The 27,632-nt window shown below is 38.6% G+C and overlaps 1 protein-coding gene and 1 long non-coding RNA gene across 17 annotated transcripts in view; one reads left to right on the forward strand and one right to left on the reverse strand.

Annotated features, from left to right (window-relative positions):
- Window positions 1-27,632, reverse strand: part of NSMCE2 (NSE2 (MMS21) homolog, SMC5-SMC6 complex SUMO ligase) — a 222,642-nt gene that overhangs the window by 174,290 nt on the left and 20,720 nt on the right. The window lies entirely within an intron of this gene.
- On the forward strand, window positions 3-27,459 carry LOC309614591. Its single transcript, XR_014236307.1, has 2 exons — window positions 3-22,701; window positions 23,007-27,459. It is a non-coding gene; the product is annotated as an uncharacterized lncRNA (long non-coding RNA).

Below are 27,632 nucleotides of genomic sequence, written 5' to 3' on the forward strand. Positions count from 1 at the left end.
AAAAGAAAGGAAAGCAGTGATCATTTTCCATTTAAAATGCCGTATTTGGAAAAAGCTGTACCAACATAATTTATCAGTCAATGGTCTATCTAAATGATTTTGTAAAGGTATTGCATATTTTTAAAAATGCCTTCAATATATGCCTGCTTCATTCAAAATTCGAAGAAGACGCCCAGTAGAAAAAGTCTCAAAGGTGGAAATGTAGACTCAGACTCAGGAGTTCCAGGCTGTGCCACCTACCTGGACAATCTTAAATCAACCACTATACTTTTCTCAGCCTCAGTTCCCTCATTCATTAAAGCAGCCCACTTATATATCCGCACATGAACCTCGTAGTATTGTTAAAGATCAAATAAGGAAGATTTCCACTTCTAGTAACGGTAGGTTGGGTTATGTGGACCAATCCTCCTACTGAAGACAACTAAAACGACTGAAGGGCTTCCCTGGTGGCTCAGTGGTTAAGAATCCGCCTGCCAATGCAGGGGACACGGGTTCGGGACCTAGTCGGGGAAGATCCCACATACCGCAGAGCAACTAAGCCCGTGCGCCACGACTACTGAGCCTGCGCTCTAGAGCCTGTGAGCCACAACTACTGAGCCCACGTGCCACAACTACTGAAGCCCGTGCACCTAGAGCCCGTGCTCCGCAACAAGAGAAGCCACCGCAATGAGAAGCTGGCACACCGCAGTGAAGAGCAGCCCCCCGCTCACCGCAACTAGAGAAAGCCCGCAGGCAGCAACTAAGACCCAACACAGCCAGAAATAAATGAATAAATAAATTTATAAAAATAAATAAATAAGTAAAATGATTGGATAAAATAGGAAAAAGAGTAATCTCCTTAATCACAAGATAGTAAGAAACAACCAGGGCAAAATTAGGGAAAACCAAAAAAGAGAAGCTGAACGCAGGACATCAAAGTTGCATACCCTCCCCCAGTAAGCTGGGTCCCCACTCGTCAGAATAAAGATGAACCGGAAGTAATCCCACTCTGCTCCTCCAGGCTGCAGGGAGGTTGGCCTTGGCCACTGAGCAGAACAAAGGGAAGAGAGAGAGAGAAAACAAACATGTTTCTGAAAAACTGTATCAGCAAGCCACAGCCTGGGTTTGCAGCCTGGGTTCCCCTCACCTGAGTGGTGCTGGGAACCTGAGCTCTGATGTTGGTGGGAGGTGGTCTCACAATGAAAGTACCCACACGTACTCCCCTCTGGAAAAGACACTTTTACCTGAGGCCTCAAATAACCCTACAAATGATTGTTAAGGATAATGAGTAGATTACAGGGGAAAAAAAATAAAAACAAAACAAAAAACCTTACAAGGAAAAACACAAGAAAACAAGCCAAAAAGAGTAAAAATCAGCAGAAACAGATCCCCAAATGTTTCAGGTATCAGTCAGAGCATGAAACAACTATACTTACTATATTTAAAAATTAAAAGACCCTCAGGGAACAGGAGACTATAGAAAGCGACTAGTAGATTGGAAAAGCAAGATAATATTCTTCAAAGTGTTTTTAAACTTTTTTTTTTAAGCTCTAGACACACAATTTAATAATAGATCAGGAAAAGATAGAGAACACAGGATAATAAAAACGTTAACATTAAAAAAGCTGAAAGAAATGAAAATAAAACTGGAGTCCTTAAATCATATTTGGGGATGCACACACTCAAAGACTCTTCATTCAAATAACTTAGCTCAGACAAATGGCAGTATTTCTTGTCTAGTCTGAAGAACAATACAACAGTTCATCTCTAAGTCATGAAATAATATAAAACCCACTTACATTTGGCTTTTAAAAAATGATTTTCCTGGACTTCTAAATTATGCTTTAGTTTTACAATAGTCAATTATAAGCACACTCCATAAAATATCTTCTGGGTTAATACGCTTCTGGTAGACTATCTCTTGGCTTGTAACACCCAGACTTCACAGAATATACATATACCTCAATATAAGCTTTTTTTTTTTTTTTTTTTTTGAGGAGTGGGAAGGGGCAGTGTTTATATAAGAAAAATTTGTATTTATATTCCCCAAATTAAATACATTTTTAACAAAGCGGTATATGAGAAAGATCTCAAGTCATATTCCATATAATATTGTTAGACCGTTTGAAAATGTCCAAACATCAATGAAAGAGAGACATGTTGCTTAGCTGTTGCTGGTACCAACGTGTATCTATTGCCATATATACAACAACTGTTTGTTAAAAATCCTATTAATTGCTTGATGATCAGGTAGAGAATTTTAAACAATTTATATCCTAATAATGATGGGTTGTGACTTACACAGGCATTTTACTGTATATAGTTACATTTCAATAAATTGGTTAGGGGTTTGGGGTTGGCCTGTAATTTAATTTTTTCCCATTTAAAATAATGAAAAAAAGAAAATTAAAAAAAAAAAAGTAGAAAGAAAGAAAAATAGGTCCCTGGTTTCACACAAGCCTTATCTAGTTAAAGGAAATGATGACGTGTGTGTGTTTTTTTTTTTCCTTTTCTTAGTGGAATCAGTATATTTTATGTGTAATGGATTCTGATACTGGGACCATTGAAAAAGTGGGTCAAGCTGGTAACCTGAGCAGAGACTAAGAGCATAAACTGCTTTTTCAAAAGTACAATAATTAGTGGCAACTTCAACCTAAATAGAAACTCACTGAAGGATGTATCAGCAGCAAAAGTCTTTGAAGTATGAGAAATAAAAATTTGTCAGGGGCTTAAATCAGTAGGAATTGACATAATGTTGGCAACCTCCCTCTGGAATTAAATGAGTTAATTTTTTAAAGCACTTAGAAATATGCCTTCGACATTAAAGTTTTCAAAGTAAGCAGGATGAGGGTTCTCATTATCAAGGTCCCATAGACAACAGCAAGACTTGAACCAGATAACAATTTTAAATACAAGGCCAAGGAGACCTTCCCTGCAAAGGAGAACGTGAGCGATGGCTGTCAGTATTTGATGGCATGAAGCCTAAGGGAAGTGCCTGAGGAGGCCAACTGTGGACATGCAGCCTCAGCTAAGGCTCCAGGGCCCAAGAATGTTGGGACAAGCTAAAGAACCTAAGTGATGAATAGTGCGGCCTGAGGCGACAAAGGGAAAACACCAGAGGAGAGCAGGAAGCTACTCCCGAGAAGAACCGAGAGCCACACCGCACCGCACCACACCTGGAAGTGATGCTCAGTCAGATAACTTCAGGCTCAAGCCAGTGTTTTCATCTGCTGGGGAAAAGGGCTTGGAGAGACTAGAGACGGAAGACAAGAGACTCCCACAATGGCAACTGGAAGAGAGGTCATGAGAACATCCATATCAAGCAGTTGTTAACCCCTGTCTCCCTTATTATTACAATAAAGCCTCTTTCTAAGTATGTTATTTGTGTTCATGTTTCAGAAATACCAGGCAAAGGAAGGCACAGGGAATGTGTCCTGTTCCACTAAAGAACTGAGGTGGGGAAAGAGCATAGTGTTGCATCAAAGAGGCTAAATAAAGCCCTGAGGAACTCAGGAGGAAAAGAGGATAAACACCTAAAACAGGGAGTTGTCTGTTGACTAAAAAGTGGCTGGGGCGCTGGGGAGGTGCAGAGAGACTGACCAGCTAGACGTTCCCTGCTCCTTCACTCCACAGTATATAACCCCGCTACCAAAATTCTCCCACTCTCACAGGGAAAGCCCTTCCTAAAAATCCACACCAACCAAATCCTACACACCCTTCAAGGGCTGAGCTCAGGCCCTACCTGCTTTTAAACTCTACCAGCCTAGAAGGATCTCACTTAATTTATCTTAACAACTATACTTGATACTTTGGCACTTTGAACCATAAACAATCTTGTTCTCTTATATGAATTTGTCTCATTTTTCCAAACAGACTTTAATCCATTTGAGGGCAAGAATGATGGCTCCAACAAAGAACTATAGCAACTCTTCCTTCAATATTCTTATATGGCCATCATATAATAAATTTGAAAATTAAACTTTCACCAAACTAAAAATTGTCCTGCCTCTGATATTCAATTGAATTAAAATGTAAAGAAGACATGTAATATAAACTTATTTGCCTATTCTATTTTCAGTGTGATTTTTCCACAGGAAAAAGGTTGGCACCAGCGCTGAGTGGAGGGGGGGGGGAGATGACAAAAATGATGTTAAAATTCACAGAATGACAATCTCAGAGAGGCAAATACTACTGTAGCACACCTCTGCAAGCCAAAAAGTAACTTCAATGATAAAATATATATACATAATAATAATAGCTGTACCTAACAATTAGTAAGCACTTTATTATGAGCCAAGACTACTTAGCATACCGTGTTTACATTAAACCTCACAGCAGCATTAAGAGAAAGGTAGTTTTAGCTCCACTTTATATATGAGAAAACCGAAACACCAAGCAGCTGAAGTAACCTGCTCAAGGACACAACGGTAGTGAGTGGCTGAGCTAGGCCTCCAACTCAGACCTTCTAGCTGCAAAGTATGTATACTAGCCTCCTGCGCTAAAAGGTGCTTCAACGTGAGAAGGACCAGCACCTCCAACTCCTCCATGGATATCCAGGGAACAAACCCTTGGGGTGGGGGGGGACGACTGGGGGGAAAGTCATGGCCCTGAGCTTCATCCCAGCTCCTGGTGGTCTGTTCCAAGTAGGACACTGGCCAACGCCACTCAAATGCGATCGGGCCCAGTCCGGGAAAAGCTTTCCCAAATTCCTTAGTAGAGGAAAGCGATAACAAAAAGAAAATGATCTTCCCCTTTTAGAAGACTGCTAAGTTTTAACATTGGTGAAGAGAGTGATCTTTCCCATCAGCAAGGCTAATTGGAGGGGCTATAAAAGTAACCAAGTCACCCACTGAATGCAATGCTAGGAGAATAACTAAGTCAGCTCTAGCAGCTGTTAAGTCAACCTGTACCAGGCCAAGAGCACCAGCAACAACAGAGATGGAAGTAGCAGCCACGCAAGGGCAGCAGCAGAGAACTGTTTCAGGGCAAGGGAAGAGCCCTGGACGGCTTCACACGCAGAGGTACTTCTGAGTGGAGCCCAGTGTCAAAACCATTTCTACTATCCGTGTCTTTGACTGTCCTCCCCTGGCCAAGCGGGGTCTGAGAGTCTAGGAATATTCTTGTTTCTTCAATGTGCCATTCAATGAGCATTAATTTATTACAATCAACCCTTGTTTGTGTTAATCAAATGAACCGAAGTGATACACTTGAACATTCATTTACAAGCCAATAAGTATGTGGGGAGGTCTCCTGGGGAGAGCTCGGAGACTCAGTGAGACCGGTGTGACACATCTGGCACTCTGATTAAGAAACTGCTCCAAGAAGTCAGTTCAATAACTAGCTGAAATACGTCCCCCTAACCCCTGCCCCAGCAAATTAAGTCCAGAGGGCACAGATAATCTTTGATTCATATTAAAAAATTATAACTGTCTCTGTAAGTAGGCCAGTACCGTGGCAAATCTGCCTCGTCTGTACCCAGCAATCCTGCTCAGCACTGTCCCAAACACTGTGGACTGCTAATAGCGCCTGAAGAACTTACAGAGTGTTATTCAGACCAGGAAGGGCCATAGAATTAAACCCATTCTTTAAAGATGGTCTCTGTTTCATTTTCTTTTTTCCTGTGCATTGGCAAGCCCTAGAAAACTAAAGAATGATAACCGCTGAAGGAGGACCTCTTTTTAGACTAAAGTGCTCTGATATTTATCTAACATAAGAAGTATCTGAATGGATGCAGTTGGCCTGCATATGATTCTCCTAAAGTCAAACAAACCTGTAATTATGCAATCTAGGCAGCCACGCTAATCATTAGACAGGTCATCAGTTATTCAACGTCAGAACGCACTAACAGCAATATTAGAACTATTACTATTCTTTCATTTTGAAGTGTTGAATAAGGCATTAAAGGTACCTGTTACATAAAGAACATTAAGCAGAAATGGGTGATTTAGTGTTGCAATCAAATTCAACTTAAAATTCATGAGACTTCAATGAGAGGAAGATAATGGCTGAGGCAGGAACACGTACGAAAGCAAAACAATTACATGGAAACTAGCAATCAATGCGGGTTGTCTCAAAAGTGAAAGACTGGGGCAAAATGAGGGAGAAGAGAGAGGGCTGAGAGAGGAGAGGAAGGGAGGAGACTAGCTATTTTTACAGATGTAGGCAGACTCAGGTGAGACAAATTTCAGGTCCCCTGTGGCTAAACAAGGTATCAATAGGTAGTTAAGCCTTTAACAATATGGTAATTCTTATGTAGCACAGTTCAGACTCATGAGAGTTTATCCAGGGTGAGTTCCAAGATTGTCTAGTGTCTATTCCCACCTTATTTGCTCCACATAATGCCACTTTCTTGGCCACTAGTTAAAAAATGGGGATAAAGAAGATTCTTTATCTTGGCTTCCCCAAGTCCAGATGGGCACGGTCAACAGACCAGTCAAGCTTTCCTTCCATACCAGCAACCAGTTCAGCAAGAATGGAAAATAACTGATGCCACTAAGAGATGCAGCTTCTTGACCAACTATTCTAAGGCCCCTCCCAAGCCACAGCTGTCCTAAAGAGCAGCCTAAGCCATGCACTGGAGAGAAATAAATTCTCTTCCCTGAGGCCTAGCCCTAAGGTTTGGGAAGCACAGCTGAAGCAGGTCCGGGAGCACACAGGACCCAGAGCCAAATAAGTTCCCTCAACGTCCTTCAAGTCTTCAGTAGAACTGCCTTCAGTGAAACAAACATGAAGATGAAGACATCTACCCTCCTCCTTCCCCTAGCATGTCCATCCCAGCTTTATCTCTAGGCTCCCTCTCTACACTACTGGATGTCTTTTTCCTTTGCTCTGCTGTTGCCTATGATTTCAGCCACAGGGTCCTTTTCCAGAATTCTCCCTAAGCTCCAGAACAGGACCAGACGCTTCATGCCTTCTTGGTCCATAAGACCTCTTTACCTTTACAACGAGGACACGTGTGCAGGTGTATGTGTTCAGGCGGCACACCCTCAAGACAAATTTCACCTACTTATCCTCTCCAACTTTCTGTCCCTGATTCAACTGCAGTTTTGCCCATGGTCAAGTTGTTTCCTGAAATTTTGTCCTAACCAAACAAAAACCACAGAAGCAGGTGTTTTTTATTCTACAAAGTCATGTATAGGCATGTCTGAACAGGAACAATACCAATTATATATAGCTGAATAAATTCAACACCATGCATTTTATTAGTAATATACCAAACCTTTCAGGCAAAGCAGTCATTTAGTGTTCTTCAGGGGTTGTGACTCCAATTCCACATGAATCACACACTCAGAAGGATCTGATAAATTCTCAGTGCCATAAAGTACATGTGTCCGTTTTGGAAAGGAGGAAGGAAGGAGAGGAGGCCAGAAATCGCCTGATTTATGTTTTAAATTTCCTAGAATAGGTGGCACACAGGGAGATTTTTACTTTCTGAAACAGGGAATAAGTATTTCCTAAACTCTTCAAATTAAAACTTGATTCTTCTATATTTTGTAAGCAAGAAATTTCTTCTTTTTGGATGAACTCAAATAAATGGCAGTATAAACCATATTGCCTCTCCCCCCCTCTGTGGAAAAAAACCCCTTCTTCTTTTAAAATATAGCTCCAACTATCTCAAGCAACATATATTACACACACACCTTCCTCTGTAAGTGGGTGTGTGTGTGTTTTTCCTGGCAGCCTAGTATTAAGCAATCATTATATATTCATCAGAAGTCAAATTTAATGACTTATTCACTGCTTGAGCAATATTTAATAGAAACTTGCTTACTTCTCACTACTCTGTACTTTAGTCACCATTATTCCTCCACACAGATATTAGTGTGGTAAAATTAAAATTGAATCCACATTACATAACTGCCTCCCACCAGAAATAATAGTGAAGAGTGTAACAGTTTATGACACAAACTAGGAAGCAACTGGCTCTTTTATAAGCTCAGTGAATATGGGGGAAATCTTTGTGAAATATTGACCTTTATAATCATCTTTACCCCCCTATACAATTTTCTTATCATAGTCATACAGAAGAGGGAAGTTGTATTATACAGTAACTCAAAAAGCCAGCTCTGGAGTCCATTTACATTCAAATCTAGGTTATGTTACTTGCTAGCTGTGTAGTCTTTGGCACGTAACCTTGAGTCTCAGTTTCCTCTTCTGTATAATGGGTGCAATAACAGTATCTAACTCACAACATGACTAAGTGAGAAAATGTAGCTAAAATGATCAGCACAGGGCCTGGGCCACAGTATGCACTGACAAAATATTATCTGCCATTATAATTATTACAGAATGGATAACTACTCTGCAAATGTAGTTAGTCTAAATGCTGAAAGCACTTTGCCCTTAGAACCAAAAAGAATCAAGTGAAGATCATCTCTTTAACTCTCTCAGCTGTTTCTACTAACTAGAGACCAAAGGATGAAGTTAAACTCACAAGACTGCAACGCTCTATGAGAAGCTTTGTCAACAATCCACTATCCTACCCACCCACACACTACTGTCCAGAAACTCACTTACCTAGCAAATGCTTACTGAGCACTTACTACAGGCCAGGCAGAGGGGAAAATGCTTAGAAGCAAGAAGGAGCAGCTAAGCCTGCCCACAGAAGGTTTAACAGGTTTAACAAGTGAGGGGGTGAATGTGTCTGGAAGGGTAGCGTGCATCAGATGTTTACTGGCTTGTGCAGAGTCTAAATAAATGCCCTCGGTCCTCTCCACCTAGGCTGATTTACAGTTTAAACGGTCAAACAAAAACCCTGGGGATGAACAGAGAAGGCATAGATTAAATCTTCACTGAACACTGACTACGTGCCAGGCACTAAGAACACACTACTCATCCTTTGTCACAACAGTGTGAAGTCGGTATTAGTAAACATCATTTCAAGATAAGGAAACCGATGCTCACTAGGGCTAAATCATTTGTCCCAAGTCACACAGTTAATAAATGGTAGACTTAGGAACTGCCCTCAGGTCTGCCCTGAAGCATGGAAGGCATGTGCAGTAGTGTCTGAACTACTGCATAGAAATAAGTAAAACGCACTTCATGCAAAAGTCATGGAGTAATGAATAATCGGTTCTCTGGCTAAAGAAATTCTCCTAAATATTACCTTCTTTTAAGAGTGAGAGAAAGTGAAGAAGAGACTGACTGACTGACTTAAATAATTCTACCCCAAAGCAATGGAGACCATCTTTCATTATATAGATAGATATTTCCTTAGAATGTGTAGTTAATATTCTATAAACCACCATGGTAAAGGTATAACTCAAAATATTGATTGAAGTAAATTCTATGAAGAATTAAACTTAGAACTCAATCTCTGGATACAGTCTAGTCTCTACCAGTCACCAAAAGCACTACGAATCTCAGGCTATGGGCATGTATCATTGTAAAACATATCCACAGACCTCTTTTGGCTAGCTATTATAAGCCCCTCGGATCTTCAAGGTCATGTCTGTCTTTTACATGATTTAAATCCTTTTTCTATACCTTTCCTGTCCATTTGTTCCTATCTAATCCCTGGCAGACGGGAAAGAAACAGTGAATTCAAGGCAGCAAGCAGTATTTACAGCAGCATCCCAGCCAACATATTTAATTTCAATGACAACCATTTCTCTCTGGTTTTCAAATCCTTGACTATGCCCAAGTTTTAGTTACAGTGGGAGGGCTGAAGGCCCAGGAGGCTTAAGAAACAAAGCCTGGCTTTGACTTCTGGTTCAACATCAAAGCTCTGGCATGAATTTATGGCAGCAAAGACCAAAGGAAGTGAGGCTTAAACCTCATGTGAACATTGAACACATTAAATGAGAATGTAGGTAAAGCACCCAACAGGATGTCTTAAACATAGTGGACCCTAAATAAAAGAAGGCTATTTTACTGTTAACTATGTGTACTTTGCAATATTCCCCAATACAAACCTTCTATTTCACTTAAGCTAGTATCTATTAAAAAAAATAAAAAATAAGAAACACAGTGGGGCAAGAAAAAGACAAACTGCCCAATGAAGAACTTAGCAAAGAGATATAAGCGTAAATTCTCTGAAAAGCTTATTCAAATGGTCCAGTATCTATTGAATTATGGAGTCATCGAGTCACCTCACTTTTGCAAAGTAATAGAGCATATAGTTAAGAAAGTAATTAAGCACATGGTTGAAAAATTCAAACAGGACAATAATGTGGTGTCTCCAATCCCCAAATTCTCTCCCCAGAGACAATCATTGTTATGAGGTGCTTGGGAATGCAATCCCATGGAAATATTCTATGTATAAGGCATCCTCTCTTAAAAAGGTCTACAGAAATTAAGATACTCACAGAAGCAGAGAAATAAGAAACTTAAAATGGCCATACTTGGAGAAAGACAAATCTCACAATGCCTGACATTGAAAATCATATCAGTATTCTCCCTGTGCCCTAGTCGCCAGTAAACGTGCCTGAATAGAAAGAACCATGAGTGGCTGCTTCAGTTTAGTGTCAAAATATCCATTCTAAAATAACATAAAGGCAAACAAAAACTTCTGGGAAAAGAACACAAACATATTAAATACAAGAAAAGAGTAATGCTAAACAAAGAATACAATATGAGTGTTAATGGGGGAACTTCCATTCACTCATTGAACAAATACCTACGAAACACAGACCATGTGCCTGGCGCTGTGTTGGGTGCCCTGGAGAGAGCAGTGAACAAGATAAACACTGTATCTTCCCTCAAGGAACTCTTACAAATTTCCACTCTACACAAAAATTTCTAAAAAGCCCCGATATAACTATGTGGCCTTTGTTTGGCTCTTGGTATTATGGGAAAGCTTATTCCTCTGCTGAGCAGTTCTAATTATTAGAGTTGGTCCAAAGAGAGAGCTGATTCAGGGCCTCCCTAGAATAATTCTAGGCAATGACAACAATAAATCTGAATTGCTCTTCCACACATATTCACTCATTTACACCTCATAACCTCTGTGTAGTTATTTTACTTTCTGTTTTATACGGTTGAGGAAATTGAGGCTCAGAGAAGTTAAGTGATGCCACTGACTGAAGTCATGCCTCAGTGTCAGTAGAACTTGAACCCCCGCCCTCAACTCCAGAGCTACAGAAGAGCCACCTGCTGGGCCACACAGAGTCAACTTTTCCAGCTCACAGCCCTTCAAAGATGTGAAGGACTATTGAAGGTGGCTATTAAGTATCTCCTACTCTGCGAGTCTCTGCTTCATCAAAATAATGATCATCAAGTTCCTTCAAGTTCCTGCCTTCATTTAAACATGCTTCATGTACCAGTGTCCCTTTTTAAAGATGGACTCCAGAATAAAAAAACAATAATTACAGCCACAGGCTAACCAATTAAGACTATGATAATACTATTATTACATGTGTACCACTCTGATCCTGGGTTGACCTTGTCAATTAAAAACAAAACAAAACAAAACAAAACAAAAAACTCAACAGGAACTGCTATTAAGCCAGACCTCTCCCTTCCTATATTAGTACCATTGAATTTTTCAATTTAAGATTCAAAACTTAAGATTGTCAAATTTCATGTTTCTGAAAGCTGTTACTCCATTTTATTCAGGAGGCGGAGGTCTTTCTGAATTTCAAAATGTCATCTAAATATCAGGTAGCTTCCCCTATTTTCTGTGATCCATAAATTTGACAACCTTACCTTAGTTTTTTTTCCAAGAAGTTAAATAAAATAATAGCTAACATTTACTGAGCATTTACTATGTGTCAGACATTATGCTAAGCAATTTACATGCATCATTTCATTCAATCCTTGCAATAACTGTGGATAAGACACTGTCATTCCTTTGATGGAAGAAAAAAATGGGCTCAGAGAGGTTAAGTACCTTGAAGCAACATCATACAAATAACAAGCTGCAGAGGGAAGATGCAAATCAGAGTCGATTAAATAACAGAGTCCATTCCCCTAACTGCAGTTATCATCAGTAATCATCATCCTTTTGGCATAACCCATTTCCATGTCATAAGACTTTGCTGAATGCCTTCCTAAGATCTATGCAGAAAGCATCCCTACTGTATCAGGGCAGTTGCTCTGGTCAAAAACAAACAAACAAACAAACAAAACCAAACAACAACAAAACAGGGGATGGGGGAGTGGAGAGAAACTAGGATGATCAAGAACAAAACCATCAAGTAAGTTCATAAAATGAGATGGCTACTCAAAATAAGGTTAATGAATAGCAACTACCTTAGGCCAGCATATCACCGTACTCATTTCAAATAAATTTAAACCAAGAAAAAAATTACAAATGGGGTCAGCCTACTTCAAAATAGAAAGTTAATTAAGGAACACTTTAATTAAACAGAAATTAAGTCCTCAAAAACTATAAATTTAAGTTCAAGGAGATATGATAAGAAGTTTATTAGATCATAAGACCTATGGTGACAGGGACTGTCATCTCTGTCATTTACCTAACTCTCAAGTGTTGGTCTAAATGAGAAGTATTTTGTTCTGAGAAACATTTCCTTAAGAGTGGAAGGGCCACAATCACAAAAGGAGGGAACAACTGTATTCCACATTCCTATCTGTTGGAGGATAATTTCTATGTTAATTATTTTTGGGAAGTAACATATATTTGATTTCATGAAAACAATGGCAAATCAATCTTAAATCACTGACAGCTCCAGAAAATAAGTCTATCATAATTTACTACAAGCATTATAGTAACTGTCCCATCTAATCAGCATTTTTCCTTATGTTTGTACCTCCACGTAGTACAAGATCCTGAAAAGATGTCTCAGAGATTTTATAAGGTCATTCTTATTTTTCTCATTACTTATCTCGTCATTTCTAAGATGTTTTATTTTCACTTTGCCTGACTTAAATCAGTAATGACTCCAAATACTGTTTCTGTCTTGCCTTCTTTAAAAGCCTACAGATGTAGAGAACAGACGTATGGACCCCAAGGGGGGAAAGTGGCGGGAGTGGTGATGGTGGGATGAATTGGGAGATTGGGATTGACATGTATACACTGATGTGTATAAAATGGATAACTAATAAGAACCTGCTGTATAAAAAATAAAATTCAAGAGTTCAAAAAAAAGCCTCTTTATCAAAGAAATAATAATCTATAAACACCTAAAACTGACTAGAAATGTCTCAGAGAACTCTTTGCTGGATGAAGTAAACTACTTCTGTAATGGGAAGTATCTCCCACTAATGTATCGGTTTCTGGATGACAATTACAGTGAACTGCAAAGTAAGAAATAAAGAACTATTAATATTAAATGAGTAACTAAGTGGCTCTGGAACACTGCAGTAGTATTTATAAAATGGGAGGGTCCAATCAATCACATCCCACATACAGGCACTCAGTCTCTGCATCCAAACACAAATAAACCATATACAAGACCTAATCCCTGAAGTCATCTTGACTCCTCTCTTTAGCACATAATACATTTAACTAGTTCCCTAGTTCGATCAATTCTGCCTGCTCAAGTCAACTATTATCTCCTTTCCAACTACAGCTGCCTTAATTTCAATCTTTATTGTTTCTTTCTCATATTATTGGTTTGCTTCCTTAATGATTTCCTTTTCCAGTATCTTTTCCCCTCTAATCCTTTTCCCATGTTGTTAACAAATTCTCAAGTACAAGTGACGTTACTCTTGTTTATCAAAAGTCTACCATAGTATTTCCACTTCTGAACAAGACAGAATAATGGGAACCAAATTTATTCTCCTGCCTGAAACACCCAAAAAATTCAAAATAAAAATAAATGAAAAGTGGTTTGCAAGACAACAGACTTATGCAAGGAAGAAGGAAGGAGAGTGATTGGAACCATATGAGGTGAGACCTATAATTGGCCCATCTTACTATCTTGAGGGAGTTTCCAGGCTGCAGGGCACACAATATCAATCAAAATCTCAGCAGACCTTTTGTAGAAATTGACAAACTAATTCTAAAATCTATATGGAAATGCAAAGGACCTAGAATAGCCAAAAGAACCTTGAAAACGACAAAGTTGGAGGACTAACACTATCCAATTTCCAGACTTGTTATAAAGCTTTAGTAATCCAGATAGCATGGTACTGGGATAAAGATAGACCAATAGAATAAAACAGAGTCCAGAAGTACAAACATACAACATATATGGACAACTGACCTGACAAAGAAGCAAATGCAATTCAGTGGAGAAAGGATAGTCTTTTCAAGAAATGATGCTGGGACAACTGGCTATCATATGCAAAAAGAAAAAAACCAGGAACAGAAACTTTGATCTATACCCCCTACCTTACACCATATACAAAAATTTAGTCAGAATGGATCACAGACTTAAATGTAAAATGTAAAATGATAAACCTTCTAGAAAAATTATACAGAAAATCTTTGGGAACTTGGGTTAGGCAAAGATTTCTTAGATAAAAAACCAAAAGCACGATCCATACGACAGCAAATTGATAAACTGGACGCCATCAAAATGTAAAACTTCTGCTCTTCAAAATAATCTGTTAAGAGCCCAGACTGGGAGAAGGTACCACAAATCATATATGTGATAAAGAACTGTATTCAGAATATAAAAAGAATTCTCAAAACTCAAAAAAAATAAAAAATAAAAAATAGCCCCAAACAACTGGAAACAAGATTTGAATAGACGCTTCACCAGAGATGAACACCAAATAAGCACACAAAAAGGCACTTAACAGTATCAGTCACCCGGGAAATGCAAATTAAAACACTGTAAGATACCACTGCGTATCTAACAGAATGGCTAAAGAGTACCCAGGCCAAGTGTTGGTGAGCATATGGAGTGACTAAAGTATTCCCTTAATATACTCCACACACAGATTCCTAATTTTCAGACAACTATATAACCAAAAAAGTACATTTAACCATATAATTTAAACCACATTTAATATAATTTAATTTTATCACAGTGACTCAGAAGGGACCTCATAACATTATAATGTCTCTCAGTGTCATCGTTACGGTTTTACTAGTAAAAGATAGAAACATGAATCAACAGAAATCTTTTATGTAACAGACAACAAAGAGACCAGCTTTTAGTCTGTAATTACCTCACCAGAGTATGATTGCTTTTTATTGTAAATCATTTTCTTGACTTCAGTGTTCTCAAAGAGTGGTTGCCTGACATCAGCATCAACATCTCCCCGGAACTTGTCAGAAATGCAAACTCTCAGGTCTGACACCAGACAACTGAATTGGAAACTCTGAGGAGGGGACCAGCAAGTCCTCCAGGTGATGCTGAAGCCTGGTAAAATTTGAGATGCATTGTTCTAATGTATGTTTTAAAGTTAAAATGATAAATTGCTTTTCTCTGAGATTCTTTCTGAATTCAAAGAATTTTAAGACAAAAAAGGAAATGTTACTTCAAATCCATGTTTTCAACAAATCTATAACTCAGCCAGCTGTTTTCCTGTTTTTATACTCCTGAATTATTTTTGGCCCTTTATTAAGCTAGAAGACCAGAACTGAATGTAAGATCCCATAAATAACGCATTCTACAAAAGCCTTTGTTTTAAAACAAACTTTTCTACTTAAATATCGCAGTAATTTATTCACATCTATTTTTGCAACTGCATCCAACATTCCTTGCAAATTTACTAGATTTGCTTCTAATTTCAGCCACAAATTGTCACCCCCAGTGAACACCTGTGCAACTTTTAATTAGGTTCATCTAAATGGAATGGACTTGAAAAATAATTCTAGTTATAAAATTTTTAATTGTTTCACAAAGATACTCAAGAAACAGAATGAAAGAGGAGATGGTCTTGAACTGAATCAGGACAATTGGGGCTGTCGATAATTTGCTCAGAGACTTTGAGTTAATAACTTCATCTTTCTGGGTCTCAGTTCCCTCACTATAAGAGGGAGTTCATGACCTGAAAGTCCATTTCAGGTCTAAGAGTCTATACATCTGTGATCTTACTCTTATGCTCTATGTACTGTACTTTTACATTCATGTGACATTGTCAAATTATTTTAAGTATTTTTAAACAGTTTTAAAATTGTTTTAGGATACATGCCTCTTCTCAGGATTCAGGAATATAACTCTAACACCGCTTCCTTGAGAGCCGAATATGAACAGCAAAATATGAACACATGCAAACTTTTAGTTGTTGAAGCACCAAAATGGCAGTGTGACTTTAACAGTCTCTTATTCTTTCTTAGATGGGTTAATTTATCTCTGAAACTATGGGGATGGCTGGCATGAACTCCTAAAAGCAGAGATTTCAAACATCATTAACAACATGGACTCTGGAGGCAGAATGCCTGGGTTTGAATTCTGAATCTACCACTTAAGAATTATTTGTCATCTTGGGGAGGTTATTCAAACTTTCTAAACCTTAATTTTATCAATCTTCTGTTAAGAGGATAATAATAGTATCTTCTCCATACAAATTAAATGAGCTAATCTTCTAAAAGCACTTAGCACAGAATGAACACTCAATATGCATTAGGTATTTCTATTAACATTACTTGCCAAGTTGGCTCTCTGATCAGAAGGCATCAGAACTCATCTGCAATTCACTTTGTAAACACAAGTATACAGCTACTTTGTGCAAGGCATCTCACCCTCACTACAGGAGGAGAGGTTCTCAAACTTCAGGATGTATCAGAATTGCTTGGGATGCTTTTTTAAAATACAGATTCCTGTGCTCTGCTTCCAGAAGCTCCAATTCTGCAATTTTGAATAAGCATCCCAGTTGTTTCTAAGACAGCCTGCTGAGGACTACAGTTTGAGAAACATTTCTGTATAGGTTTCAAAGAGAAAGAATGTCTCCCTTCAAGTACTTACAATCTCCAAGCATTTTTTCCATTTCAGAACTCACTGCAGCTACCACAGCGCTGCTCCTGTTGGCTGTGTACCACATACACCTAATATGGTCCTTTCATGTAGATTCCACTTGCCATCACTTTAAGTTCCAATATCTGTGTCCTGATTCAATGACATAACATAACTCTTTACCTTGTATTTGAGATATGCCTAATCCTCTAAACCCTACCACCTCCAAACCTGTGACTACTGAGGGCTCCTGATATATGGGCTATTCCTGACCTCTGAACACGGTAGATTCATTAACCCTGGCTGCTGACCTATAAACGTGACTATGGTCTCATTCGTAGTCCTGGTCTCGGAATAACACTTCCAACAATGCTGTCAGCAAACATGTCTTCAGTATAGTACACATTTTCAGACAGAGACTGCAGTGTCAAAACCTATATGAATTTAACTCACAAAACCTTAATGCATACAAAAACAACAAGAACAACAACAAAGCAACAATCAGGGATCGGAAGGATCCTGGGATGGAATGTAGACTATGACAAAGGAATTTTACTGTATTACAGATGTTTGACATAATAAGCTCACTGAAGGAAGTGGGGGGAAAAAGGAGCTGACCCAAGTAACCTTGAACGGTGTTTTGACTGAAAACTGTTAATACTAAAGACAAAAAGAACTGTACATAAGCATTGTATGCTAGCTGATGAAGCTGTCCATCATGGAGGTATGGGTTAATAATTCGGAAACAGCTTTACATGTATATTGGGGTAAACAAATAAGTAAACGGTGGTGGATAGTGGGAACCAGATCTCTTAACATTGAAGAAGGAAGTTACAGATAAACAAGGGAAGAAGACTACTACAATTTAAGCATGTGGTACTAGGTTAGAGTTGAAGACATCAGTATGAACACATGGTTACCTTAATATAAATGCAGATGGACAGATGCAGAAATAATGACAGTTATGTGTGTACACATATGTTAGTATATATACATATACTTCCTAACTCTGCTGCTGAAAGGACCTAGAAGCAGTGACATTCTGGTAGCAACAAGCATACCCAGAGCCCAGATCTTAGTTTCTAAATACCATTTTCTGATAAAAGGAACCAGAACTCCTTGGAGAAACAGCTGATTTGGGGGCTGGGACAGGGAAAATACAATTCTTTATAAGAGAATTCCAAATAATTTAGGTTGCTACTTGTCCCTCTAGGAGGTGGAGCTTAACTCTCCCCGCTTGAGTGTGGGCAGAGTTAGACTTGCTTCCAAAAAACAGTATGTAGAAGGAGAAAAAAAAAAAGTAACTTTGCAGTAAAGAAACCTGATAAACACTACTGGGGCCAGGTGATGAAGGTCAGTATCACCAGTAAATCATGTTGATGACATGTATCCCCTGGTATCATGTGATGAGAAGGGCACTAGACTTCTGTGGTCTTCTTGCCAAAAACACATAACCCAGATCTAATCATGACAAACCCAAATTGAGGGACATTCTACAGAAAATCTAACCAGGATTCCTCAAAATTGTCAAGGTTATAAAAACCAAGAAAAAATGGAAAAAAAAAAAAAAAGAAACAGATTAAGAAGTGACTAAGGAGATGGTGACTAAATGCAAATGGTGACTAAATGCAATATGATAGCCAGGACTGGATCCTGGACAATGTCTTGAAAAAAGACATTAGTGAAATCCAGAAAGTCTGGAATTTCCTATTTGGTTTAGTCAATAGTAATGTACCAATGTTGTTTCTTAGTTTTGACAAACGTACCATGGAAATGTAAGATCTTAACAACTGGGAGACCTGGGTGAGTGTATATGGGAACTCTCTGCGCTATCTGCAACTTTTTGTAAACCTGAAATTATTCCAAAATAAAAAGTTTATTTAGAGAGAGCGAGCACGTACACACAAAATGAGGTGAAAGAGAGACAGCCAAAAGAGGTGAAGCTACACTGAGAAAAGTCTACATGATTAAAAAAATAATTCTTAACTGTTGTTATTTGGTATAAAGAATTTACTTGCATTATAATTAAGGCATTAGCTAGATAACATTATTACTGCAACTTTCTCTCTTGGTATTCAGAATCCCAACGCAACACATACACACACACACACACACACACACAGGCGAAATCTTTTCTCAACACCATCTTCAAAATAAAAAGATTAAACAGACTCAGGTTGCAGTGTGGCAAACATACTGAAGCAGGAATCAAGAAGCAAATTGTCAACTAGTTCAACTATCTTAGACAAGTTATTTCCTCTCTCTGGGCCTCAGTTTCCTGATCTGTAATAGAAGTAGGTTAAAAAAGATGTTTAAGGATCCTTTCCAGGCAAAGATACAACAACCTCCTTGAAACCAAATCCTGCTAGGTTTGCTCCTACCCTCCAGTAGCTCCTCCTCAATCTCCTCTGTCCGCACCAACCCCCCCAGAATGCTGGCCCAGGCCCTCTTTTCATTTAACATGTTCTCAGAAACAAATATGTATTTCACAGCTTCAAATCCCACATGTAGGCTACTTCCAAATCCTACCTTTACCTTGAACTCAAAGACCAACTGCTTATTGGTCATCTCCACTTGGAGACATGTCTAAAACTGAATTCATTTCCCCCCCAAAATTTGTCTTCCAGTTCCCATTTGTCAGAGGCAGAATAACAGCCCCCCAAAGATGTCCATTTCCTAATCCCCAGAACCTGTCAGTATGTATGTTACGTGCAAAGAGAGAATTAAGGTTACTAATCAACGGACCTTGAGATGGGGAGATACATTATCCTGGGTTACTCTGGGTGCACCTAATATAATCACAGGGGCCCCTATTAGTGAAAGAGAAAAGCAGGAGAGTCAATGTCACAGTGATGCGGGATGAGAAAGACCTGACTGGCCATTGCTAACCTGGAAGATGGAAGGAATGTGAGGAGCCTCTAGAAACTGAAAAAGACAAGAAAATGATTCTCCCCTACAGCCTCCACTAAGGAACACAGCCCTTCCAACACCTGGATTTTAGCCCAGGGAGACCCATTTCAGACTTCTAACCTCCAGCTCTGTAAGATAATAAATTTGTGTTGTTTTAAGCCACTAAGTTTGTGGTAAGTTGTTCCCACAGCAATAGCAAAATAATGGCCACCAGGCTAGGAAACCGGGCCTTTCTTAATGGGGATGCTTCAGTCAGAAACTTGAGTATCACTGTTGACTCCTTCCTTTCCCTTAATCTCCATATTCAGTAGATCACTGAATTTCATCAATTATCCCTCCTTTGTCTCTTACGAATCTGCCCAGACCCCACGCCACCTTCCTAGTCCAAGTCACTACTATCTAATGCCTGGGACCGCAACAGCCTCCTGACTGGTTGGTCTACCTCTAGGCTCATTCCTAGGAAGCCATTTCCCACATTATAGCCAGAGAATTAATGCAAAATACAAATTATCTTATTCCGATTTAAAAAACTTTTTAATAGCTTCTCACTGCCCGAAAGATAAAGTCCAAACTCTTTAATTTGACTTATGAGAGCCTTCTATTCCTGTTCTGGCCCTTTCCTATTCTCTCCAGCCTCTGCTCAGTACACAAATGCCATGTCTATTTTAGTCACTGCTATACTGCCAACACCTAGCACAGGAAGTATTAATCCTTTTGGTCCTCACATGAATGCTACCCCCTAACTGAGAGGTAGAGGTTATTTTCTCTATCCATAAATTGAGGCTGGTCCTGTGACTGCTCTTGACTAATTAGACACAGTAGAAGTGATGTTCTGGAACTTCTGAGCCCACATCTTAACAGGTCTGGCAGCTTCTGCTTCCTTCCCCTGGGAACGGCTACTGTGCTGGGAGAAACCCAAACCATGTGGAGAGGCTACATGAAGGAGAACCCTAATGCTCTGGTCAATAACTCCAGTTGAGCATCCAGTCAACAGTCAGCACCAACTGCCAGCCATGTTATGGGAGCCACCTTGCAAATTCTAACCCGGTCGAGCCCCCAAATGGCTGCCATCTTAACTGACCTCACATGGAGTGGAAGAACCTCCCAGCCCAGTTCAGTCAACCCACTGAATCGTGAGACATTAACAAAAGAAAGTTTACAGTTTTAACACATTAAGTTTCAAGGTAGTTTGTTTTACAGCAATAAGGGCATATGCCAACGTGGGTTTAAACTCTACTCCTGGTACCAATTTCATCTCTTGCTCCTTAACAAATTACCCCAGTAAGCTCCATCTCTTGATACGAGGAATAGCATGCAAGCACAACGATGGGAAGACTTGCTGGGGGCCATCATTGGAGAGCAGTTATACAGCACATGAGAAATACTCAATACCTCTAATAAATGTATGAGTGCCTGTCCTATCCCTTAAAACCTCATTTCTTTTCCAGATCCAGAGTTAAAATGTACTCTTAATGAAAAAGAGAAGTTAAATCAGTCACCTGTTTAACTGTAACTGATAAATTCAAATCTGGGCAAATATATTTTCTGAAGGTTCTTTTGAGAAATCTACTCCCATGGTGCTCAATTGTGACCAATTAAAAGCATTAAATAAATATAGAACAAAAGTATATTGAAATCCCTATTCACATGGCAGTCATCTGCTCCACTTGTGCTATAACTGTACTAAAATGTGAGGGACAGATTATGTGAAGGATTTTGATTATGTTTTGAGAGGTTCCCCCACCGGTGATATTGCCAAGAATGGTAAGGATGAGAAGCAAAAACAGTATCATTGGAGTGAAAATGCAAACATTCGTTAAATACCTGAATGAGAGGTAAATTAATGGAACATACAATCAGTTAACCAAAAAATAAAACAGTAAAGAAAAGAAAGTGCTTCACAGTTGAGCATGTGAAACATCTCTTAGACCTGCATGGTAATCTCTGACACCCATCTGGGTCTATGAGAAGCCTTCTGGGTATTATAGGAATTTGATATGTGAATCTGGTAGGATTCGTTACCGGACTAGCATTGGTATTTCGCTTCCCAATTAGTAAGTATCTAAACACAAGTGCATAGTGCTCTTTGGAAAGATAAGGCAGATATAGAGTAATTCTTTCAAATTCAACAAACTCCAAAACTACCTAAGGACTCTGGAAGGCTCCATTCTAAGGGAGTAGAGAGCACTAACAAAAACTGCATCCTCTAGGTAACAGATTACATAATCTTTCTTTGTAACTGGTTTAAATGTCTATTTTAGTCTGTCCCAAAGGAGCTCTGATCCTTTTTGCTTGAAATTAAATCCCATACTAATTTTTCTGAAACTAGAACACATTTCTGCTTCCGAAACCATCATAGATGTCACTTTTTTCCTACTAAGAAGGTAATGCCCATACTCCCTCTCCCCCTCCCCCTCACAACCACACTTGGCCCTCACTCAACACAGGCTCTCAGTGCCATTCTCCATCCCAATAGGAAGGTATATACTTTAAAGTCATTTTTTCACTCATTCTCTTTATAGTCAAAGTAAGTGTTTACAGGCTGACCAGCCAAGGTGAGAAGTAAATCCGGCATGACAAAGAATATAAACTGTTTCGAACTAGGAACAACCGTGAAAAGGAGATATTGGCCATATTTTACACACAAAGAAAAGGAAGCTCAAAGAAGTGAAGTAACTGGTTCAAACTTACACAGCTAGTAGATAAGAGAACTTGCATTTTTAACTCAGGGCTATTTCTACAATACTAAATTTGTACAATACTAGTTTTATACAATACTAATTCTCAACCAAGAGCTCCAAAGGATCCATCTTTCTATTCTGCAAAGGGCCCAAATAACTACTAACAAAAACATTTTTTTGTTGTTATTTGTATTGGTCAAAAAGTAATTGACCCAAAACTAACACGTTGTAAATCAACTATACCTCAGTTTAAAAAAAAAAAAAAGATCTAATAAAAATAGCTCTTTGGACTCTTTGGAGACTGAATAAAAACTATAGCTGATAGTAAGAAATAAATAAATAAATAAAAATAAGAGTTAGTATGTGTTTAATAAAAAAAGGTAATTGGGCTTCCCTGGTGGCGCAGTGGTTAAGAATCTGCCTGCCAGTGCAGGGGACACGGGTTCGAGCCCTGGTCTGGGAGGATCCCACATGCCGCAGAGCAACTAAGCCCATGAGCCACAACTACTGAGCCTGCGCGTCTGGAGCCTGTGCTCCGCAACGGGAGAGGCCGCGACAGTGAGAGGCCCGCGCACCGCGATGAAGAGTGGCCCCCGCTCGCCACAACTGGAGAAAGCCCTTGCACAGAAACGAAGACCCAACACAGCCAAAAATAAATAAATTAATTAATTAAAAAAAAAAAAAGGTAATTGACCAATAAAATGTGAGTGTTATGTGCCAAGCATTGTGGAGAGCATTTTAAACACATTATTCAATTCTCACATCAACCCTAAATAAGGTGGGAATAAGGGAGATGTTTGTGGGCACACAATTAAATATTCATTAGATATTAGTTCCTATTTTACAATATTATCCCCTATTTTACAGATGAGGAAACCAAAACCTAAAGTCACTATGTAATTAACTAGCATAGCTGAGTCTGAGCCCAGTTTACTTGATTCCAGAACTGGTCCTTCAAGTCCTAAATTATTCCGCCTAGCCAACCAAAGTATTTTGCTGCCCAATAGGGAAAAAAGGGAAAGAAGAAACGGAAAGATGAAAGGAACCTGGCAGTAACCAAGGCCTTATTACTATACTGTGAGATGTACTACATCTTCTCGATGTAATAGTACTAAAGCTATAACACATGGTGGTAAAAATCTTAGAAAGGCCCAAACTGAAGATAATCTTCAATCTGAACTACTTGTATCTCCCTGAATCTGCCAGGCATTGGGAAACAATTCCTCATGGGTCTCACACATCTCTGCACATCTTGCAGAAGCATGAATTGCCCTTTTGTTCCAGACTATCTTTTCAAGGATGTCTGCATAATGAACAAAGCTTTGGAAGACTAGATAGTGTCTCCCTCCAAAGCAGAGGGCAGTATAATAAAGATAATGTCTTCCTCCAGAGCAAAAGTCAGGCAGGTTTACTGCCCATTATAAAAATCTGGGTTCCCCAAGCTCAAGGTTCCTCAGCTCCAACCCAAGGCCACCGCAGTATTGCCCTGGGCTCTTCCATATCACCCCTGTAAGGACTCGGATTGGGAGTGAACCTACAGGACCATAATACTCACATGGCTTGATGTACAACAAGAAAGGCCTTTGTCTCTTACCTAGGAGTCTCCTGTCTTCCGCCAGCATCCATGAAACTGTGGCAGGCTAACTTGATAGCGTCCAAGTAGGGTAAAAACCCCAGATCCATCACAGATCTTGATACCAAGTTCTTTGGACTACTTCTCACCTTTGCTTTCCTCAGAGATACCCTCTCCCATTCTATAGGAGGCACTATTCATCTTTTGTCATCATCTTCTGCATGAAATTTCTCCTAACGGTCCTCAGCTAGAATCTACTATTAACTCCATGATGCCGCCATTGATTCCTGCACACAGGTTTCTATCACAGCACTTCTAAAGCTTTATTCCGCTTGCTTATTTGTGTGCTGTGCCAGTTAATCAATTTATTGCCTCTCAGCTCAAAATTTATCTTTTTATACATGCTCTGTGATAATGAATGAAATTGTTTTAAGCACTTCTCCTTACAGTGAGCGTAATGTTAAGCTTTCTCAATAGAGGGTGCTGCAAGGACACTGCAGGGCTCTCCAGAGAACATTACACTTAATGATGAAAGACTGAACGCTTTTGCCCTAAGATCAGGAACAAGATAAGGATGTCTGTTCCTGCCACTTGTATTCAGTATTAAGTAAATAACTTACTGCAGGTTCTAGCGCCAGGCAAGAAACAGAAATAAAAAGCAAATAGATTGGAAAGGAAAAAATAAAACTATCTCTATTCACAGATGACATGACCTTGCATAAAGAAAATCCTAAGGAATCCACTAAAAAAAATAAACACACACACACACACACACACGAGTTCAGCAAGGTTGCAGGATACAAGCTCAAAACACAAAACTCAATTGTATTTTTATACACTTGCAATGAACAATATGAAAACGAAATTAAGAAAATAATTCCATTTACAATTGCATCAAAAAGAATAAAATGTTTTAGAATAAATTAACAGAAGAAATGTACAACTAATATTCCGAAAACATTGTTGAAAGAAATTAAATAAGATCTAAATAAATGCAATCTCATCAGAATCCCAGCTGGCTTCTTTTTAGAAACTGATAGGCTGATCCTAAAATTCATACAGAATTACAAGAGACCCCAAAGACCCAAAACAATTTTTAAAAAGAAGAGCAAAGTTGGAGGACTATACTTCTCAACTTCAAAACTTACTACAAAGCAACAGCTACAAGACAGTGTGGTACAGGCATAAGGATAGGCATACAGAATTCTATCAATGGAATAAAATTAATGGAGAGTCCAAAGATAAACTTGTGTGTCAATGGTCATCTGATTTTCAACAAGGAGGTACCAAGACTATTCAGTGGGGAAGGAATGGTGCTGGGACAACTGCACAGCCACATGAAAAAGAATGAAATTGGACCACTAACTCAAACCATATACAAAATTAATTCAAAATGATCTAAATATAATAGCTAGAGCTATAAAACTCCTAGGAAAAAATTAGGAATAAATTTGCATGACGTCAGATTTGGCAATGGATTCTTAGGTATGACATCAAAAACAGAGGGAACAAAAGGAAAAACAGATGACTGGACTTCCTCAAATAAAAAACTTCTATGCTTCAAAGAACACTAGCAAGAAAGTAAAAAGACAACTCACAGAAGGGGAAAAAATTACAAATCATATATTTGATAATGGACTTGTATCTAGAATATATAAAGACTCTTATAACTCAAAAACAGAAATAACTCAATTCGAAAATGGGCAAAGGATCTGAATAGACATTTCTCCAAAGAAGATACACAAATGTCCAGTAAGCACATGAAAAGAAGCTTCACATCATTGTCCATTAGGGAAATGCAAATCAAAACCACAATGAGATTCCAATTTGTACACAATTGTTCAGAGTAGCATTTCTTAATAATATCCAAAAAATAATTTATTAATAATAACAATCCAGCGTCTATCAACTGATGAATGCATATACAAAATGTGGTATATCCAAAGGGTGGAATATTATTTAGCCATAAAAAATGGACCAATTAACCGGGAGGGATTAAAAAGAAAGCTAGGTTAGTTATCATAAGTAAAATCCCATCAAGGGATATAATGAAATAGTAATGGAATCATTTTTAATCCACCTCATTATGGCAGATGGTGCTAGAATGCAGGGGAAGGGTAGATCCAAATGTCAATGAAGCTTCCTCTCAATTTCTGTCTAGGCATAAGTGCCGACTTTAAAAGGTCTTCAAAGAAATTCATGCAAGGAATGCCTCTTGCAACTTGGTCACATGCAGAAGTGAAGCAAGAAGCACATCCGTTTGGAGCTTGCCCCAAGGGCCTCTAGTTCTTCTCCAAACTGGGTTCATAACTCCCACCCACAGAGGGAAAGGCAGTGCCTGAAGCAGAACCCAGGGATAAGCAAATTAGCATTTCCAAGGTCAACTGCTGACAGGCCTAATTGTTTACAGCAACCAGTATATTCTGGCTGAAGTTAAGAGGCTTAGCCTCTCTAGCTTGCTCAACACTAGCAAGAAACTAATTTACCACATCAGTTACAAAATATGGAAGTACTGTAGGTATGGAGTCAAATTAGGATGTGACATTTCGAAAAGAGGCAAATATTAATAGGCTCTGGAGAAGTAAGTGATTTTAAGGGGGTTAAACAATTTTGGGAAAAACCTAAAATACCAATCATGCCAGTGGTAAAGGACTGACAAGTACAAAAAAAAAAAAAGGAAAAGAAATCAATAGATAGTATTATCTTGTTTTACCAACTGGTTCAATGTTTCAATGTGAATATTCACCAAAATGGCTAAAAAGCTGCAAAACTAAACGATCTAACTACCATTACAATTTTTTGCCCTCCTCTGATAGTCACTGAAAAGTGAAATGCCCTCTGCCATTTCCCACTGTAGCTATTAAGCATATGAAATGAGGTTAGTCAGGACTGAGAAAAGAACGTAAGTATAAAAATAACTCAATTTTCATAACGATTACAAGTCGAGATAATATTTTAGACACATTAGATTAAATAATATATTACTAAAATTAATTCCTCCTCTTTTTTCTTACCTTTTGTAATGAGGATAGTGGAAAATTTTAAATTACGCATGCGGCTCACATTATATTTTTATTGGACAGTGCTGCTACACACAAATAACACTTTACATTTATACAGAACGCACATTTAGTTTCAGGTGTAAAGTACAGGAAGAGGGAGAAATAGGTCTGGATAATTAAAAAATCTTCTCTGGAATAATCAAATTGGTTTCACCTGTTAATCACCAACCTAATAAAAGCTCCTTTCTGCTTAGGCAAAGACAAACTTTTATGTCTTTTAAAAAGGACCTGATGTTTCAAAAACGATCCTAAAGCCTGTTCTACTTCTGCCATGAATTGTTATCTTTGCCTAGAATTAAACTAGTCTTAATTCTTTTCAATGATCAAAGATATATGATAAAGTGCTAGTCTAATTTTAAAATCTGATCGAGTGACTCCACTTCGGTTTTTCCTGTAGTAGTCATTTTCATACCTATTAGGTCATTGAAACCTAACCCATGCCTCTGCTCCAAAGGTTTAAAAAAAAAAAAAAAAAGAAAAAGAAAAGAAAAGAAAAAATAGAATCAACACAAAGATTATTCTCAAGCATCTAGAAAAACCCAGGCAGTATTTAGGTACTATACGTATTCTGTTTTAAAAACTAAAATATGACTCATTTACTATTTCAAAAAGTGACATCCCAATGTGGATGGGAGAGCTTAGCAAATAGGAGAGTACAGCAAGCAATTATTTCCAC

The sequence above is a fragment of the Balaenoptera borealis genome, assembly GCF_965194805.1.
Source record: "Balaenoptera borealis genome assembly, chromosome: 17".
NCBI lineage: Eukaryota > Metazoa > Chordata > Mammalia > Artiodactyla > Balaenopteridae > Balaenoptera > Balaenoptera borealis.